The 19,822-nt window shown below is 39.2% G+C and overlaps 1 pseudogene; it reads right to left on the bottom strand.

Annotated features, from left to right (window-relative positions):
- Window positions 1–279: 279 nt before the first annotated feature.
- Window positions 280–755, bottom strand: LOC101586647 (annotated as a pseudogene).
- Window positions 756–19,822: the final 19,067 nt, after the last annotated feature.

Genomic DNA, 19,822 nt, shown 5'->3' with positions numbered 1-19,822 from the left:
AATTTTGCAGCAGTTGAAATACTGACATCAATATTAAATAAAAGCAAATTTTATATAACAATCAAAAATGCAAAAGACTGACAAAAGAGACCTTGTATGAAAACGGGGTGATTCAGAACATAAAAACTGTATGCCAGTCGTGGGAAGGGAGATGGCGTTCACCCAGCCCTCCCAGGAGACTAGTGACCATATGAGTGGGAGACTCTAGATTTGTAAAAGGTGTAAGCAAGCTCGTACCAAACCAATCCCTTCCTTTCTGCAGATCCATAAGGTGGCTGCTTATGAGGGTTCAATCTTCTCAGCTTGTGCTGGAACCTTTTTCTCATATTCCACTGTTTTGACAGTAGATTAGATAGGCCTCTGCTTGATCTGGGTCTTGGATATTTGTTTCACTTAGAAGTTCCTGTATTTCTAATATAAGATCTGTTTGATTGTGATGGCTGGCCTCCAGTCTTTGTCCTCCTCCAGGATGGACAGGCACACTGTGTCCAAGGAGTACACATTCACATGGAAGAGTGGTGGCTCAAATTTACATTTTGGTGGTGAGGATGGATAATTATCTTTGAAAAGCACCTGCAGCTTGAACAAGCCTCCTTCCCAGGGAATCCCCTTCTTCCCTGTGATGAAGTACTTCCAGTTCATCAAGTTCATTTTACCTTCGGGATTCTTGGTATGGACAGCCACAAAGCCAACTGGGTGGTTTTTCCTCAAAGCTTTTCTTCCTGGGCAAGTTTGCTGAGGGAAATCCCTGACATATTCAGAATCATTGGCAGCCACAGCCAGATGCATCATATTGGCAGAGGCAGTGGCACTCCCTCTGTCTCAGGACTTCTGATTTGCTGCATTCTGTTTGCTGGTATTTTATCGAGGATTTTTGCAACTATATTTATTAGAGATATGGGACTGTTGTTCTCTCTTTTTTGTGTGTGTATGGGGATCTTTCTCTGTTTTTTGTATCAGAATAATTAGTGCTTGCCTCCAGGAATGAATTTGGGAGAATTGAATCCCTTTAACAGAAGAGTTTGAGAAAAGTTAGCATTAAATCTTCTCTAAATTTCTTATAGAATTCAGCAGTGAATCCATAAGGACCCGGGCTTTTCTTTGTTGGTGGGTTTCTGATAACATTTTCAATTTTATGTCCTGTTACTGGGTTATCAGAGTTTTTATATCTTCTTGATATAGTGTTGACAATTCATATATATCTTGGAAACTGTCCATTTCTTCTGTGTTTTCCATCTTGTGAGAGTAAAGATTTTGGAAGTAGGTATTGGTGATATTTTGAATTTCTATAGGGACTGTAGTGATTTCACCCTTTTCATTTTTTGCATGCATTTGGGATTTTTTTTATGAAGTTGCTAGGGGTTTATCCATTTTATTTACTCTTTCAAACAATCAAACCTTTCATTCATTAATTCTTTGTATGTTTTTCTTTATTTCCAATTCATTAATTTCTTCTTTAATCTTTATAATTTTCTCCCTTCTTTTGTCCTTGAGCTTGACTAGCTCTTCTTTTTCTTGAAGCTTGAGGTGAACCTAAGATCATTTATTTGGGCTTGTTCTGTTTTGCTATTATGCGAATTTACCACTATAAATTTCCCTTTTAAGGCTGCTTTCATTGAATCCTACAAGTTGCAGCATTTTCATTCAATTTTAAATGTTGTTTAATTTCTTCTTTAATTTCATCTGTGACACACTGGTTGGTCAGGAGGCTGTTATTTAATTTCTATGTGTTTCTGATGTTTTTGTAGTTTCTTTTATCAGTAATTTCCAATTCATTGCATTATGGTCCAATAGTATGCATGGGATAACTTCTGTTTCTTTTCATTTATTTCAGCATGCTGTGCGTGCTAGTACATGGTCTGTTATGGAGAATTCCCCATGTGCAGGTGAGAAGAATGTGTATTCTGACAGTACTGGGTTAAACACAGTATAGAGTTCTATTAAGTTCATTTCTTCACAAGTTTGGTTTATTTCTGTTATTTCTTTGTTAATTTTTTGCCTAGTTGATCTATCTCTTTGTGACAGTGGCATGTCAGAGTCCCCTAGCAGAATTGTATTATTGCTCATTGGATTTTTCATGTATGTTAAAATTTGTCTTATGTAATTGGGTGCTTCTACATTGGGTGCATATATATTTATGATTGTTACCTCTTCCTCTTGTAATTTTTCCCCTAACAAGTATGTAATGACTTTCTTTATCTCTTTTAATCATTTTTGACTTAAAGTTCACATTGTTAGAAACCAGGCTAGCTACCCTTCTTTTTTCTGGATTCCTGTCACATGGAGTATTGTTTCCCATCCTTTGACTTTCAGTCTGCAAATTTCCTTTTGAATTAAATGTATTTCTTGTATACAGCATATTGTTGGGTTTTGTTTCTTGTTCTGTTCTACCTGTCTGTTTCTTTTGATTAGTGAAATGAATCTGGTACATTGATGGTTATAACTGATATGTATTGGCTTATCTTTGTCAAGTTATTTTCTTGCTATATATTCTGTACTTTCCCCTCTTTTAGTTATTTGCTTTAATTACTTGTTTGCTAGTACATGATCTGTTCTGGAGAATGTCCAATATTCCGGTGAAAAGAATGTGTATGTGTTCTTGAAGTTGTGGTTATTTCTATCTCTTCCTAGAATTTCTGTCAGTACTCTTTGTAGAGTCGGTTTGGTGGTCTTGAATTTCTTCAGTTCTTTGTCATGGAATAATCTTTTCTTGCCATAAAATTTGATAGATTTGCAGACTATATCAGTTTGGGTTGGAAGTTATTTTCTTTCAGGGCCTGAAATACTTCACTCGAAGCTCTTCTTGACTTGATATGTTTTGAGAAGTGTGCCATGATTCTGATGGGCTTCCCACCATGGGTGATCTGGGTTTTCCTCTCTGACAGCTTTTAATATTCTCTTCTTCTGCTGAATTTCTGGGATCTTGATTATTATGTGACTACACATGGATTTATTTTGATTATGGCTAGTTTGAGTTTTCGATGCCTCACTTAACTGTATGTCAGATTCTTTTCCTATGATTGGGAAATTTTCTGCTACTACTTCTGCAAATAGTGTTTATGTTATTTGTGCTTGCTCCTGCTGTTTTGATGACACCTATCAGTCTTATGTTGTTTTTATTTGCATCATCTTAAAGCTGTTGAATTGTTATTTCCTAGTTCGTTGTTAGTTTTAAGAGCTCTTTCCTCTCATGTTCATTAGCCTCACCACTGTCTTTAAGGTCTGAAAGTCCATCTTCAGTTTTATTCAAGCAATTTTGCAATCTTTTAATGGAATTCTTAATTTTCTGGAAATCTGTTTGAATTTATTTCATGCATTATAATTCTTTCCTATATTGTTCATTCAGTGTTTCCATCATTTTTCTATTCTCCTCTATTTTAAAAAAATCTGTGTGTTCCTGGGCTGGGGAGATAGCTCAATGGAATAAGCACTTCCCTGGCAAGAGCAAGGGCCTGAGTTCAATCCCCAGTTCTGCAAAAAAACAAACAAATAACAACAACAAAAAACCCCTATGTGTTCCTTAGATTTTCTGAGAAATTCTTTCATTATTGTTGTCATTTATTTTTTGTCCTGAGAGATTATTCCTGATCAAGTTTCTTCTATAGTGTGTCCACCTGTGCCCTCAGACAGTGGGATAGCACTCCAACAGATCCACTGTACCTCCTTGTCAGTGGTACATGTAAGCCAGACTTAGCAGGTTGCCATAGCTGTCAGTCATCTGCCTGTGTTCCCAGAGGGTGGGCCAGGGCAGCATCAGATCTACTGCACCTCTGCACTGGTAGGCCATGGGGCAGGCCTCGGCAGAACCCTGCAGCAGCCTGGCATATGCCTAATTTCCCAGATGCCAAGACAGGGTGCCAGCCAATACACAAACTTTTATGTAACTAGTCCCTTACTCTGTGATATAGGATTTTTTTTATTTTTTTCACATTGTTACTAATTGTCTTGGCTAGTTTTGATTTTGCTTAGGCAAAATACCCATCATCCACAAAATAGAAGAGAAATGGTTTATTTTGGCTCACAGTTTATAGAGATTTCAGTCCACCATCAGCTGGCTTCAAGGTAGGGCAGCATGGCAGAAGGGCATTGAAGAGTAAAAATAGTTCATAGCATGACAAGTGGGAAGAAGCAAGCAGCAGCATCCTGACTTCTGTCTCACTGTATTCCATTCAAGCTATAAACCTCTTGCCTGCTTCCACTTATACCCATGATGGGGCTTCCATTACCACTTCTTAATCCTAGTAATCCTAGTATCATATCTTTAATCCACATTTACACACACTAATCCAGTCATCTTTGAAACTCTCCACCTATGACTGCATGAGGCTTTGGGGGGACTTCTAGGTACAAGCCATACCATCAATGTTGTGGAAAACCTCTTCCCATATTTTGAGTAATTTTCCAAGGATGTCCAGCTGATTTTAAAGGAAACAGTTATGTAAAAATGGGGAGCACTCTAATTTCTGGTAAGAACTGAACCAATTTTACAGTATAGAGGGGTAGAATATAAGCTACTTCCTCATTTTTTTGAACTTCTACAGTAGACAATGCAAATAAGGACAAGATTTACTAAATGAGGATATGAGGCTGTTCTTATAAGGAGAGTAATGGAGGTGAGTGGCACCTCAGTGTATGGCCTTAATTTATTCCACAATTCTGGGAAAGATGGCTGGATTGTGTTGTGGCTGATGTGGAGTTTGTGAATAGAAGCAAAATTCTGCCAAATGGTTCTGTTTGAGAACTAAATTGTGCACAAACTGCCACCCTGATAGCTCATCAAACTAAAGCGCCTGTTTAGGCATAGCACAATGGCTGGGGTTTGATCCCCAGCATGACGTGCTGGCCCCGCTCCCAGGGTGTGCTTAGACGGTGATTGAGACTGGGTATGGTGGTGCGTGCCTGTAATCCCAGCGCTTGGGAAGCTGAAAACAGGAGAAACAATATTAGTCTGACCTTTGTGGTGAGACCCTGTAGACCCTGTAGACCTGTCCTAAATACAGAAAAAAAATAGTAATAAAACCAAGAGATGTGGGGATATTTTCAATTTCAGTATCTATATCTGTTAATTACTAGAATCTTGAATGAAGCATTTAGCCTCATGGAATAATTTTATCTAAAACAGTTGAAAGACTTTGAGAGTATCTAGAACCTATATAAAAGGTAATACAAATAACCAGTATTATACAGAAATTATTTTAATTTTGCAAGGTAGAGGTGTGAAAGAGACCATATGTGATTGTAAATTATAAATTGGGTCAAACTTTCAGGGCCATAAAGAAACATTTTGGAAGAAAGGTTTCATTTTGACTGTGTTTGTACAAGCTTTATTTTTAAAGCAGATATTCAAAGTCCCCAGAGCTGAGTTTACATTTTGTGAATATATTTATTGTTTTAATCATTCTTCTGGTACTGGTAGTAGGCTAGAAATTGCAACTCATTGTAAGTAAAGTTGAGCGGAAATGGGAAGGCAACACTGGTAAAGCAGAGTACTTTACTAATTTCCTCTTGTAAAATATGGCTTCTCGTTATCATAACATTGTAAATCCCATCTGTAGCCAGAGTTCCAGAATTCAAGAGCAAGCATTCTGAGTGCCTGCTGAAGCTCTCATTCATATGGAAAGAATAATGCAGAAAATGTACTCATTGAGGCTTATTTGTGTTAGTTTATGTTCTATGCATACATAGCTGTTAATTTTGATATGACTATCCTTCCTTCTGTTAGGAATACCTACCAGCTATCAGAACAGTCCAGTTATAAGAGCTGCTCTCCCAAGCTATTTCCTCCTACTTTTTATTTTAAAAGCAAAGTTTAAGCACTTTTTCTGTACATGACTATTTAAAAGTTATGATTAGTGTGGTAGAACATTGATAAGGTTCTAGATGCCTTACAGACCATTACTTTGGGGCTGGTTGTGTGTCGTGAATTTTCACAGTGCTGTTCAGATTGGACTGGCTTCCTGAATTTGGGAGGAAAGCTGTTCTACTTGGAATCAAGGTACTTCAGCTTGGGTGCTTTCTGTGTGTACTAGGCCAGGCACAGACCTCCTGAAAGCTACTGACTGCCCTCATTGGGAAAGTTAAAATAGTGACTTATCTTACCCCATGATATGAACAGCCGTCTACCTGTGGCTGCCAGACTCCAGGAACAGAGGAAGAGCATCTGGTGCAGAAATGTGTAAGGAAACATTTTGGGGTAATTGAAATACATTTTTTAGATTGATTCATTTGTACTACCTGGCTACAAATGTTGACACTCAGAACAAAACATTCAGAAAAGGTTAAACTTGATATGAAAGTGTGTTGTAATTAAACCTTAAAGTATCTTTAAGAAAAGATCTTTATAAATGCTAAATCATAAAAATATTATTTTTTTCTCAGAGGGTGCCAATTCCATAAGGAGGCAATGGCTGTACGACAACTAGAGGGGAAATGGTCCCTCCCTATTTGGATTAGAGTAGTTGTCCTGGTTGTTCTGCAGAAACTGTTTATCTTTCCTACTCCTCAGGCCAAATAAAATGAAACATTTATTAAAGTGAGGTCTCCAGGGCACTGTGCTCCCTCAGTAGCTCCTGTTTTCCTCTGAGCTCATCCATTTCTGTGGTGGTAGCTCTTCCAGTGGTATCCAAATCTGTGTCTCTCACTTGGCCTCATTCCTGCACTCTAGACCTATGTTCTTTTTGCCTGGAAGTTTCTACTGGGAAATTCTACAGGCATCTTCTTCATTATGTTCAAAACTAAATTTATCCTTCCATGAGTCCCTTACCCTTTCCAATTAGTTCCTCATATGCTCATTTTACAGATGCATTGGGCTAGGTATTGGAAATGAAAAACTAAAATCATAGTTACTTTCTTCTTTTCTTTTTTTAATCATTTATTTATTCATTTGGTGCAAGGTCTCTCTGCACAATTCGGACTTATAGGATCCTCCTATCTCAGCCTCCCAAGTGCTGGGATTACAGGTGCTTGCCACCACTCCCAGTCTCAATTGTAGTTCTCAGAGTTCTCCAGGGGCAGGGCTGGTAGGGCATGCAGGGGATGGAACCTCAGCTTCTGCGTCTACCTAAGCAGGTGCTTTAATCCATTGAGCTATTTGGCTGGCCTTGATTCCACTCTTCTGTCTTTCATTTTTTAATTTTTTTTATTTTAGGAAAGATTCTACAGGGTGTTCAGGGTCTCACAACTAGATCAGACTTGTAGTGATCCACCTGTTTACAGCCTCCCAAGAGCTGGGATTACAGGCATTCACCACCATGCCCAGTCTCATTTGCTGTCTCAGCACACCTGGGGGTTGGGCCAGCACTGCAGGCCTGGGGATCAAACCCCTGGCCCCTGCACCTTCTTCTAGCTGTTGTGTATGTCTTTGTCCATCTGTAATGTAACTACCTTAGCTTAAGTCACAAGAGTCTCCTTTTTTGCCTATTGCGATATCCTCCTGATAGTCTTCCCTGTCCCTAGGTCACCCCGATCAAATCTACCTTTGATACTGGTAGTGGTCAGTCTAAATTGTGTTTGTTTCCGTGACTGAAACTCTTCAGTAGTGATCTGTTACCCTCTGCAACAGTCCAAGGTTCTCAACAAAGAACCATTAATTTCCTCTCCTATATTCAACACTTTTCTTTCACTTTAGACTTAAGACCAAACATTTGCTTCGTGTTTTGTATCCCAGAAACCCTGGACTATGGACAGTTGGGTGGCATCTCACATACAAGGCTATTCTTCACCCTAGAGCCTGAACTATTTTTTTTCTGCCTGAAACACTGTAAAAATGCTCTTTTGTCACCATCTTCAGGTATCTTTTTCTCATTCTTTATAATTCCTAAGGAATTACTTTCCCTGTTGATGATGCTCTCTATTATACCAACTTGCCATGGAATGTTGAAGCTTTGTTTACATTTTGAGCTCAGTTGGTAGATTATAAATTTACTGAAGCTAAGGATGGTATCTTAGTCCCTGTCCCGTAGAAACCCACAAGGAAGGAGGACACCAGTCCCTGGAATGGACACACGCAGACATATACCACAGCCTAGAAGTGCAGCATTGGTGCTTGGCAAATGCCCAATAAGCACTTTTTTCCATAATTTTATTGAGAAACAAATAGCAATGAGACAATATCAATCCAAATTGGTAGGACAGATTCAATAATTAACACATTGCATACTTTCTTCCTAGTGGTTAATTGCTGTACAAGATGCAGACATGATATCCTATTTACAAACACTATTACAACAAATCCCTCTATTCATTAAGAGAATGTAACTATATATCTATCCTAACCATTTTGAATACACAGATACAAAATGGACATTCATCTGTATCCCCTTTTTTGTTAAGTTCCGTTATTTGAATATTATAGGTGTGTAAACTCAGCAAACTATTCCAAAAGAGTCCAGTAGTCCATAATAGTATTGGGTCTTCTGCTTCACTGGCAATGTCAGAAATTGTTGACCTGAGTCCCCTACAGCTCAACATAACAGCATGGCTTGGCTTCTTATACTTCGTTTTTATACTTTTCTGCTGGATGGTTAAGACCAAGGTAAAGCAGGACCTGTGCAACAAGAGTTGTAGCTTTTGGGTCTGATAAGTTCAGTGAAATCGCCTTCCAAGGTCAATTAAGACTCAGGACATATGAGAAATTGTACTGTAACATCGTTTAACTCAGTAGTGTACGAAATTTTCTGATCAAGGAGATTATGGGGTCAAAGAGGAAAGTGATCGATGATGTACAGTGTGCCTAAGGAGAGTCACATGGGAGAAAACATTCTCTCAGGCTTTCACAGAGAGCACATTGGCCAAGCAATGGCTGTGACTCATCCACATGGCTGACACTGACAAAGGTTCTACAATCTGAGGTACAGGATCTCAGGATAAATCCTGAGGAGATTTCACTGACCTTATCAGACCCAATAAGCACTTTTTGAATTGACCAAAAAATTTGCTGATTGCTTCCACTCAATCATTGTTTCACTTCTGTGAATATCTTACAGTCCCCTGAATATTCCATAGTTTACTTTCCAAGGGTTTACAGGATGATTCTATTAGCTTTCCTCCTGTTTCTCTGTGCTATCAGTTACTATCTGTTCTTTGACACTGTGGAGATAGCTCTTATTCTAGAAAATCTCTGTTCTTCTTCTCCACCATTCTAGGATAGATTAGGTCACTCACTTATTTCCTAAAGCATTCTCTGTGATCCTATCATACTTTAGACTGTGTGTTCTTTTGACATTACTTGTCTTTCTCTCTGACTAGAGTGGGACTTCTGATATCTTTCCCTATCCCTATATCTCAAATGTGATAGGTACTTAATATAAGTTCCTTTTTTAAAAAAGGAGAAAGATAATTATTCTTACCTACATTGAAAAGAGGAAATAATTAAAATTTTGAGAACCTACTAGGAGGCTGTCACTATGTGGTAGCTCTTTATATAGTATTTGGGGTAAAAAGCAATTAAATGCAAGAAACTTAGCAAAGGGCATTTCTAGTTTTGAATTCTTGCACCTGTGCTTATGCATAGGTTTAGGGAATCTACACTACTTCCTCCATATGTACTATAAAAGGCTGCTTATCTCATAAAATGTTTGGACCTATTGTGACAATCCACAATTAATTTATTGTCTAGTACTCTCTGCTTTATTGTACCATTTATTTAAATAGAGCATAGAACTAGAGAATGAGGAGACATTTCTTCTCAGTATGTGAACCTTTACTCATAGCTACTGGTTTTTCTACTTAAATATGGTGGAATGAAGACACTTGAGTGCTACAACCTCCTAGAAACTCATACAAGCAGAGAAACTCATCTATTCGCAGTTCCAAAAGGGATAAAAGAAAACCAGAGAAGCAAGCTCTATGTTCAAATGAAAATGGGAAAGAGATATAATTATGAACAATGTCAGCTATTTATAGTGAAATTTAATCAAATGTAGGTGAATATGAAGAACCGAAAGAAATTTTAGGCCTTGGGTAAAATACCTGTATAAATAAATACCACAGACGTGAAAGGCACATAAGAAAAATAAGGAACTAGCTCAGCAGACTAAAGTGCTTGCTTAGGCAGAGTGCAGGGGCTAGGGGTTTGATCCTGGCATGTGGTGCCAGCCCCGTCTCTGGGGCATGCAGAGATGAGATTGAGACTGGGCATGATGGCACGCATCTGTAATCCCAGCACTTGGGAGGCTGCAAACAGAAAATCACTATAAGTCTAATCTATGTAAAGAGACCCTGTAGACCCTGTAGACCCTATCCTAAATACAGAAGAAAAAAAAAAGAGAAAGAAAAAGAAGGAAGTTTCCTCAAGTTACACAGCTGAGATTCCATGGGAATGGGATGAAAAGGAGGCAGTGCATGTGCCACCTTCTCTAGTTAATTGTAATCTTGATTCTCAGCTGGTGAAGAGTGCTAAAGGTCATATTGGGTAAAGAAAATATAAAGGGAAGCTTATAGTTCAAGTGCCTGCAATTTAAGGTCCTTTGCTACAGGCCGGGCCAGCCTCATGACTATTTAAAGCTTGAAGAAAATAAGCATCTAGGGAAAAAGACACCACAGACAAGAGGTTGTTGTAAGCAACAAGTGGACATTAAAAGTGCTGACTTCTCACCTCATAGACTCAAACAAGTGGATGGTTAGCACAGACTGAGCAGCTGCTGGGGTGCTCTGACAGTGTTGCACAGTAGATCTGATGTTGCTTTGGTGCTGGGAGGCTTTTTTTGAGAAAGCAGTTTGCGTGGAGAGCTCAAGTATGAGTCAGTGAGGCAAATGGGGGAGGAGGATGTTCTTGTCAAAGGGGTGAGCACATTGGAAATCTCTGCGGCAGGAGAGAGAACTGTGGGTGAGGAACAGAAGGCAAAATGTGCCTGGAGACAGACTGGAGGAGGGGAAAGAGGATAACAGTGGGAAGTGAGCCCCACTAAAGGAGGCTCAGATATGTAGAGTTCTTATAGGATTTCTAAGAACAATGGGATACAGTAGAAAGATTTTAATTGGAAAGGTGGCATGGTTAGTGTTTCCTTTATCAATTGTCTCTTTGGGTATAATGATGACAACAGGATTGGGAGAAGACCAACGTGATAGGTGACTAGGTGGAGGCTGTAGGAAAGTTGGGGGAGGTGACAAGAGGCTGTAGGAAAGTTGGGGGAGGTGTCCTCAGACAAAGACAGTAGACTTAGGGAGATAAATTAGAGCTTTTGTGAAATAACAGGCGGCAAACAGATTTCCTTCAGTGATGAACTTGATTTGGGGATATGCATTTGACAGAAATCACTAATTGCTTCAGTATTCACTGTCCCTTTCTTCCTGTAGGGAATGTAGTATCTCACTCCAGTCCACACTTAGCAAGCTAGATGTGACCCTGGACTAAACTTGAGCTAAAGTCTGTATCACCTCCCGGAATCTAGGGCTGCTCGTTCTTGTCTCTGAGCTTTCCTATGTGCTGGAACATAGATATGGTGCTAGAGCTCATTTCTGCTATGTGGAGCTGCACATCTACATATAGGCTGCCAGGAGAACACAGAAGTAACCAAGGTTCCAGAATACTATGGAGCGGAGCTTTCAGGGTCTTGGTTGTGTATTTTGTATCTGATAAAGCCATTTCCTATCTTGACTGAGCCACCATATGTTTGGATCTCTTTGTTCCAGCAACTTAGATGAATTATTCCTGGCGGGGAGGCAGTGTGCTGGATCAATGTCCATGCTGTTCACTGAGATAGGAAATATTCGTTATGTCTGTTAGTGTTTAGTCATTTATGTACTTGGTTATATTTGGAAATAATACTTTTTAGGGTACCTTTCATTTTAAAATTAATTGTATCAGTACTCTTTTGATATACATAATGATTTCTTTTATATAGTAACCTGAGTAATTTCGAGAAATGCTTAAAATTAAATAATGTTCTACATGTGGTTGTGGGTTTATTCTTATAAGAATAAGCTTGACTATTTAAATTTTATTTAATTGTTGTGTCATCTAGCTCATAGTTATCAAAATCTTAAGGTATATTGAAGACCAAAACTGACATCCTGTATCTTAGTTATATGTATTTCAATAATTTTGATCTGGTCTGTTAATCTGGTTAAACAAAAAGTAAACAAGACAAAAAACCGTAATGAAGATGAGAAGAGAGAAGATAGAAAAATAGAGTGAACTTAGCTTAAGTTACTTTTTTACTTCCTTCATGAGGATTTCTAGAAATCGTCATTTCAATTTTAAAAATGCTTTATATGCTCCACACTCAACAACTTAATGATTTTATTCAGAATAGCACACAATCTTTACTGCTCTAGTTTTTTTTTTTATCAGTGTCTTCTATAGAGGCAGTTATTAATTCTTTCATTGTAGTTATCCTTTCTTTCTTACTTCAGAGATTATTTCTGATCTGATTTCCTCTATGTTTCTGCAGTTGATTTTTTACTTCAGAAGCTTTTAATTCAGAGATTTCTTTTCTTATTTCAGAGTTCATTTCTGAACTGATTTCCTCTATACCTTTCTGCAGTTGTTTCTTTACTTCAGACTCTATTAATTCAGACATTTCAGCTGTGTGATTCCAATTTCTTCTGTGCTAGTGTCTTCTGCATTTGTTCTGGGTGGACTCGGGGCCTGAGATTGCATTTTGCTCCTTCTCTTTGTCATTTTGTATAGCACTGTCCTTTGATATTTGGTGTAGAGCTTTGGTGCAGTTATAACCTAGCACCTACTGAAATTCTTATCCAAGAGAGATTATATGGTTAAGGCAGTTATAGTTTTGTATTTGCAGAACTACAATAAGGAACACTAATAATGGGTAATGATATTTAGCAGTTGACAAACTTTTGTAACTAATGGCTTTGTATTTTAGACAGTAACAGCAATCATTATGTCTGTATAACTAGGCAGATATTAAATTGGGAATTTGTATTTAAGTTAGTTCCCTAGCCTCTGTCTGATCACCTCTCCTTGGCATACCTGGTGTCTTCCAGTCACAGTAGTTCACCCCAGTTACCTTTTGCCCCCTCTCTCAGTCAAGAGAGAAAGAGGGAGGATGCTCTCATAGATCTGGGTCTGGCAAAGTGCCTCAGCTTATCGGGTGCAGATCTATGAAGTTTGAACTCGTCCAGATGTGCCCAGCTTGGGTCTGGCTGCTGTGCTCAGCTTCTTTCTGCTGCAGCCCATGGCAATAAACCTGCTATGCCCCTCTGGCAAGATGTTCTTCTCCTGGATTAGCTGGGTGGTTCTGGCCCCTAGCCTCTCTGTAGGGACTTCAGCTGCAGAGTTTCACATCAGGACTGTATGCCAGCCTTGGGCTGGGTCTGGAGGGGTCCTGAGAACGGGCAGATGGTCTCACTCACATGCTGGTCCTGGGCTAGGTCCAGAGGGGTCCAGTGGGCATGGTGGAGCAGCAGCTCTCCCACACACACGCTGGGCTGGGCTGGTTCTGGAGGTGTCCCGAGAGCCCACAATCTTAATATTCAGAATCCATTCTCTTTGAAAATTTTCTTTTTAAAATTTCTTTATTTTTTGATACAGGGTCTTTTTATGCAGCTCAGACTCATAGTGACCCTCCTGTCCCAGACTCCCTGGTGCTGGGATTACAGGTGTGTGCCACCATGCCCAGTTCCAGAGCAGGCATAGCACACATGGGGTTCAGAGGCAGGCACAGCATGTGGTACTGTGGATCAAACTCGGGACCTTGCGCTTGGCAGGCTGGCACTTACGCTGCTGAGCTATCTCCCTAGCCTCTCTGAAAATCTTGAGAGCCACACAAATACAAATAACTTGTTTTCTTTGGTACTTCAAATATTATTTTAAAAATATTTCTCTGAAGACACTTCTTGTATTATTTATCCAGATAATGATTATTATCAAAGTATTAGAACTACAGGTAGTTAAAATAAATAATGGTTACAAAATTATTTTTAGTTTACCCAACCTGCAGTAAACCCACTTAAAATTTTATGACCTTTTCCTATAAATTTAGAGATAAAAATCAAAAGACATCAATACTTGTAATCTTCACTACAGAGTATTTTATAGCACCCTTGTACTTATCCGTGGAGAATTCATTGGCAGTATATGAGGGCAGCTGTTCCTACGTAACATATGAAGCTGTACAATTACTGGGCAACGGAAGCTCCGTTCTAGTCACATGCTCAATAAAGCATTCCCTTAGAAGGTTCTGATGTTCCGTGCAGGGCATGCTCCACGGGCTTTCCACTGCTTTCTTGTGGTATATCAAAGCTCATTATCAACTTAGATGGTATGGTAATCTATCTGTAAAGGTGCTAACCAAAGGGCCAATTTCATCTAAATGATGATTTCTGGAGGTCCTCTGTTTCTAAATCTTTCAGTGTTATTTTAAACATTGGAAAGCCAATGTCAGAAAGGGTTTTTCTTTTGCTAAGCACGCAGACTTCGGAGTGTACTACGATCCATAAATCAATAATGATGCAAATAAAATGACTTAAATGGTACATTTTCTAAATGGAAAGAGAAAATTTAACTGTGATTTTCACAGCTATTTGAAATGGATTCGATTTCATTCAACCATCACCTCTTTCATGCCAGGTACTCATCACTGTTAGCGATGGTGCATAAGGAGGCTTCTGTCCATGTAGAACTTTTTTCCCAATGAGTTAAAGACACAAAAGTATAGAGCATAGTAATGTCCATGTAACTAAGACAAATACTGTAGGACAAAGAGATAGAAGGGATGGGGTGGGCAGGACTCGTGGCCATGTACCAGCTTGAAGCAGTGATATATGAGCAGAGAATGTGATGAGGTTATGTGAGCAATCTCAAATTTTCTGAGCTACCTTTCAAAACTGATGCAAGGATTTTGAGGCTGTGTTAAGGTGACATCTGCTAGAAACAGTAAGAATTCCGCTGTCAGCCTGAGCGAGGGGAAAGGTATGGACAGATGTGCACAGAGGACCGCCTCGGTGGGACCACGTGGGCCAGGTGGGTCAGAGTGAGGACTCGAGTTTGTCCTGAATGGGAACAGTTTAAGCATAAAAGTGTGTGATCTGTGGTGTTATCAGGGGGCCCCTCCATGCGTGTGGCCCATGGCCCATGGACTGGTGGGAGGGCAGTTAGGGTGGAGTTGGGGAAGCCAAGGAGAGAAGCTCGTCGCTGTGAGCGGTGAGGATGACTCCGTTTGGGGGAGATTCTGAAGGTGGAGTTCCTCCACCTTCTGGATTGAATGTGAGATGCAGGAGAAAAATAAATCAAGGAGAAAAGTAGATTTCTGTCCTGAGCAACTGAAGGAATGGTGCCATCATTTCCTGAGCTGTAGAAGACTGCGTGGGAAGAGGAATAATCAGAAAAATAAAGCTTGTTTTGGGCAGGTTAAGCTTGGGTGAGTGGCTGTTTAGACATCCAAGTAGAAATATTACACAGGCAGTGGATGTCACTATGAACCTCCTAGCAGGTGCACAAGGCACAAATAACAATTTGTGAGCCCTTAGTGTGTTGATGGTATCTCAAACTTAGAACTAGATTCCCCCTACTGTCTCTGTCTCCCTCTCTTTCTCTATCTCTTTCTGTCTCTGTCTCTGTGTCTCTGTCTGTCTGTCTGTCTGCCTGCCTGTCTGTCTGTCTGTCTGCCTGCCTGTCTGTCTGTCTGTCTGTCTCTCTCTCTCTCTCTCTCTCTCTCTCTCTCTCTCTCTCTCTCTCTCACACACACACACAATGAAAAGTGTGTATCTGAGAATTAAGCTTGTAAACTCCAACATTAAATGGTCAAGAAAAAAATGGTCAAGAAGAGGAAGAGTAAGGTAGGAGGATTATAAACAATTGTATTAAGAGGAAGGATGTTCTGTTGTATTTGTTCAGTGACTCTTACTCTTGGGGTTATGCATTTCCCACTTCTCCTTTTCTCCTCAAATCTCCCTCCATCCTTTCTCTACCCAGCCTGGTCTTACTATGAGCATATGCTGCTTCTTCATGTCTGACTGAAGAAATAGAGCAACTGTGAAGAGAACTTCATAATCTTCCTTCCTGTCAGGCAAGAGACATCTGTATCTACTCTGCCTTTCCATCCTTTAAACAAGTGAAGCATCTGACTTCATCTTCAGATGGACCCAGCCACTTGTGCAGGGGACTTGTTCCTCTTTCCCATACCAGGACTCAGTCAGGTCTTGTAATTTTCACTCACTTTCTCTTGCATCACCAAGTGCTCCCCTGTTGCAGTATCAAATCCTGTCACATGCAAACATACTGGATTCTATCTCTCATCTTAAGAGTGAGGCAAAGTAAAAACAAACCACCATGTTTCCTTTTGTCTTTGATTTTATTTCATTCCCAGTCTTTACAGTAAAACTGCAGGTAATATATTTGAATATGCTTTTGCTAGGTTCTCATCTCCTGTCCATGTATGTGAACTTTCTTTTGATTACAGAATCCATGAGAAGATCTCATGATTTTGTCCTTCAATAACTAATTGCAGAAATAGTATTAATACATCTTTTTGTTATTTAGCCACTGTTTCATTCTTACAGAATTTTTGTTTTGTTAGTGGGAATTGAACTGAGGACCTTGAGTTTGCCAGACAGGTTTTTGTACTACTGAGCCACATCCCCAGCCCTTATTTTTTCATTCTTGGTCACAATCATTTTATATTGGATATTTATTTATTTGTTTGTTTATTTAAATGTATTTGGTACAGGGTCCCACTATACAGTTCGGACTCATAGTGATCCTCCTGTTTTCAGCCTCCCAGTGCTGGGATCACAGGCGTACACCACCACGTTGGGTCTCCTTGGCCTGCTCAGTGTGCCCAGGTGTGGAGCCAGTGCAGCATGTGGTGCTGGTTATTGCATCCCAGTCCCTAAGCTTGCCTAAGCAGGCACTTAGTTTACTGAGTTATCTCATGGGACCTATCTTGGCAATTTAAGAAAATACTTCCTGTGAAATTTTTGTGTCTGTATTTATGACTAAGAAAGAGTAAAATTTTTTTTCATGAATGTGTTTGTGTGCTTTTGGAATCAAGATTGATATTCTAGATCACAAAGTGGGAGTATAGAAATATTTTCTAGGGCCGGGGAGATAGCTCAGTAGAGTAAGCACTTGCCTGGCAAGCACAAGGTCCTGAGTTCAATCCCTGGTACCACAAAAAACAAACAAACAAACAAAAAAAACAAAAAAAACAAAAAAAAACCCCACAACAACAAAGAAAGAAATATTTTCTGTTCTTTGGAGAAGTTCGGGTACTAATATGTGTTCCTCAAAATTATGGTAGAATTTGCCTATAAATTAATGTGAATCATGTTTTAAAATATAGAGTTTTGAGTCATTTAAATGCTTCAGTAGTTACAATTCATGTTTCTTATTAAGTAAGATTTTATTTATTTATTTATTTTTATTTTATTTATTTGTGTGTGTGTGTGTGTGTGTGTGTGTGTGTGTGGCCAGCTCAGCCCACCAGGGGGCGGGGCTGGCTGGCATGTGGTGCTGGGGGATTGAACCGCGGTCCCTGTGCTTTGCTAAGCTGTTCTAAGTAGGTGCTTTAGACCACTGAGCCATCTCACCAGCCCCTGAGTAAGATTTTATGTTAAATTTTTCTACACATATGTACATTTTGTTTAAGTTATAAATACTGACATAAACCTGTTGAAAATATTTCATTATCTTTAAACCATTCTATATGGTATGGTTTGTGTCTAATTGTCCCCTAAAGCCTGATTCAGCTGTGGAGTGTACTTCTACAGTTTGTGATTACCTCATGATCCACTGGGATTATGGGAGTGAGTGCTATACCCAGCCTGGGGCGGAGAGCCTGAATGCAACGTAAGGGAGACAGACTTGCTCTCTGTTGCCCTTGTTGCTGCTACTTCTCCCTTTGTTCTCCACTCTATGCTGCTGCCATGGAAGGTTGCTCTCTGCCGTGTGCCACTCTGCCTTGGAGCCACCTGAGTATGGACTGAGACTTAAATAAACCTTTCCTTCCTTCATTTTGGGTGTCTGGTATTTGTCCCAGCAAGAGAAGAATAACTGAGACACTATTTATGTAGTTCTATAATCCCTTCATATTTAATATGTATTTGTATTTTCTTTTTCTTACTCATCTCAAAAAAGTTTTCTAAATTCTATTAGTATTTTCATAGGCAGGTATTTTTATGTTTTATCCAGTTTTTTAAATCTTCATTTACTTTTCTATACTATGTTTATTGTTTTGTGGCTTCTTAAATTAGAGGCTATGTCCATTAATACTTTTTGGCATAATGTTTCTAATATAAGCATTTGAACTACAAGTTGCTGACAATTGACTGCTATTGATTTTTTGAAGTGTCAGTTTCCTATAATTAACTTCATTTTTCTCTCAAAGTATTGCTTTCATAGCTTCTTTAAGATTCATTGTCTTTCCTCATTAATCTGTCAGTTATTTAGAAGTCTTAGGAGCATACACTTATGAGTTATGGATATCTGTTTTTTATGTTTACTAATCATTTTCTAAAAATGTTTAATTCTTGATAAATCATATATGTAGTATCATAGAAGCCTTCTGAGATGTACAATGACATAGCATTATTTTTTCCCATAATTTTATTGATAAATAGCAATGAGACAATTTCAAATCAAATTGGTAGGACAGTTTCAATAATTAACACATTGCATACATTCTTCCTAGTGGTTAATTGCTGTACAAGATGTGGACATGATATCCTATTTACAAACACCATTAGAACAAATCATTCTATTCATTAAGAGAATGTAACTATATATCTATCCTAATCACTTTGAATACACAGATACAAAATGAACATTCATCTGTATCCCCTTTTTTTAAGTTCCATTATGACATAGCATTATTACTGTGTTCAACTTCAAAAACAAATGCTTCCAGTTCCAATAAAGTAGTGTTGAACAGCCTATAATTAAGCTGTAGGGAACTGCCTGGATAGACAGGGTTTTGCTTGGCTAGGAAAAAAATTGTACAATTGCAAACGATAAATAACTATAAATAAGACCTTTAATAAATTGAGAATCATAAAAACACTGTCTGCTCAGTCACTAAAACATTTATCTGTTCAGTCATCTGGTTCTTGAAAAGTTTGTAGGAGTGGCAGTTCCACAAAATAAAACCTTGTGAATATACAAACGTCAGTCTTCCAGGGATGGTCCGATAGGTTCATAGTTGTCTATCACAAATAAAAGCTATCCTCTTTTGTGGCAGAACGCGGCTGATGGTTAAAATATCATGTCTATCAGTTCATGGACTCTTTTCTCACCAGTGATTAAAGGTGCATAGAACTTTTTATCACATAATGTTATATTTCTTCTTCAGCATAGGCGAAAAGAGGAGCAATGTCATGCTGGATTGATACAGTGTTGGCATTCTGTATGTGAGGGAATTTCTGGAAGGTGAGAACCATTTGCATCTCTGAAGTGGCCTCCTGTATCAAGGAACCCAGCAGTGGTGAAGGGACATCGAAACCTGCCTCATAGAGGTGGAGTTGTCTTTACAGTTCTTCTGGCTGCCTGCTTTCTTTTTTAAAATGATTGAATGGATGAATGAATTTTTTATGGCCAGCTCAGCCCACCCTGGGGGCAGGGCTAGCAAGATCTGTGCTGCCAGAGATTGAACTGTCGTCCCTGCGCTTGCCTAAGTAGGCGCATTATCCACTGATCTATCTCACCGGCCCATGCCTGCATTCTTTAGCAGGGAGGCCTCATCTTGCTGTGATGTCTCATGAGCCACAAACTGTTTTGCAAACTGGAAGTCATCAGAGACAAATTTCCCATCTTTGCTTTGCTTGGCTTCTCTGGCTTCATCTCACCGCCCCTGGGAATCTGCTCAAGTGGAGGCTCCTCGGGAGCCATGCGGTGCTGCAGCTGAGGTGCATAAATGCTGACAAG

Source organism: Octodon degus, unplaced genomic scaffold (genome assembly GCF_000260255.1).
Source record: "Octodon degus isolate 3935 unplaced genomic scaffold, OctDeg1.0 scaffold00444, whole genome shotgun sequence".
NCBI classification, from domain to species: domain Eukaryota; kingdom Metazoa; phylum Chordata; class Mammalia; order Rodentia; family Octodontidae; genus Octodon; species Octodon degus.
Note: the sequence above shows the minus strand (reverse complement) of the source record. Positions and strands in the feature narration are given on the sequence as shown.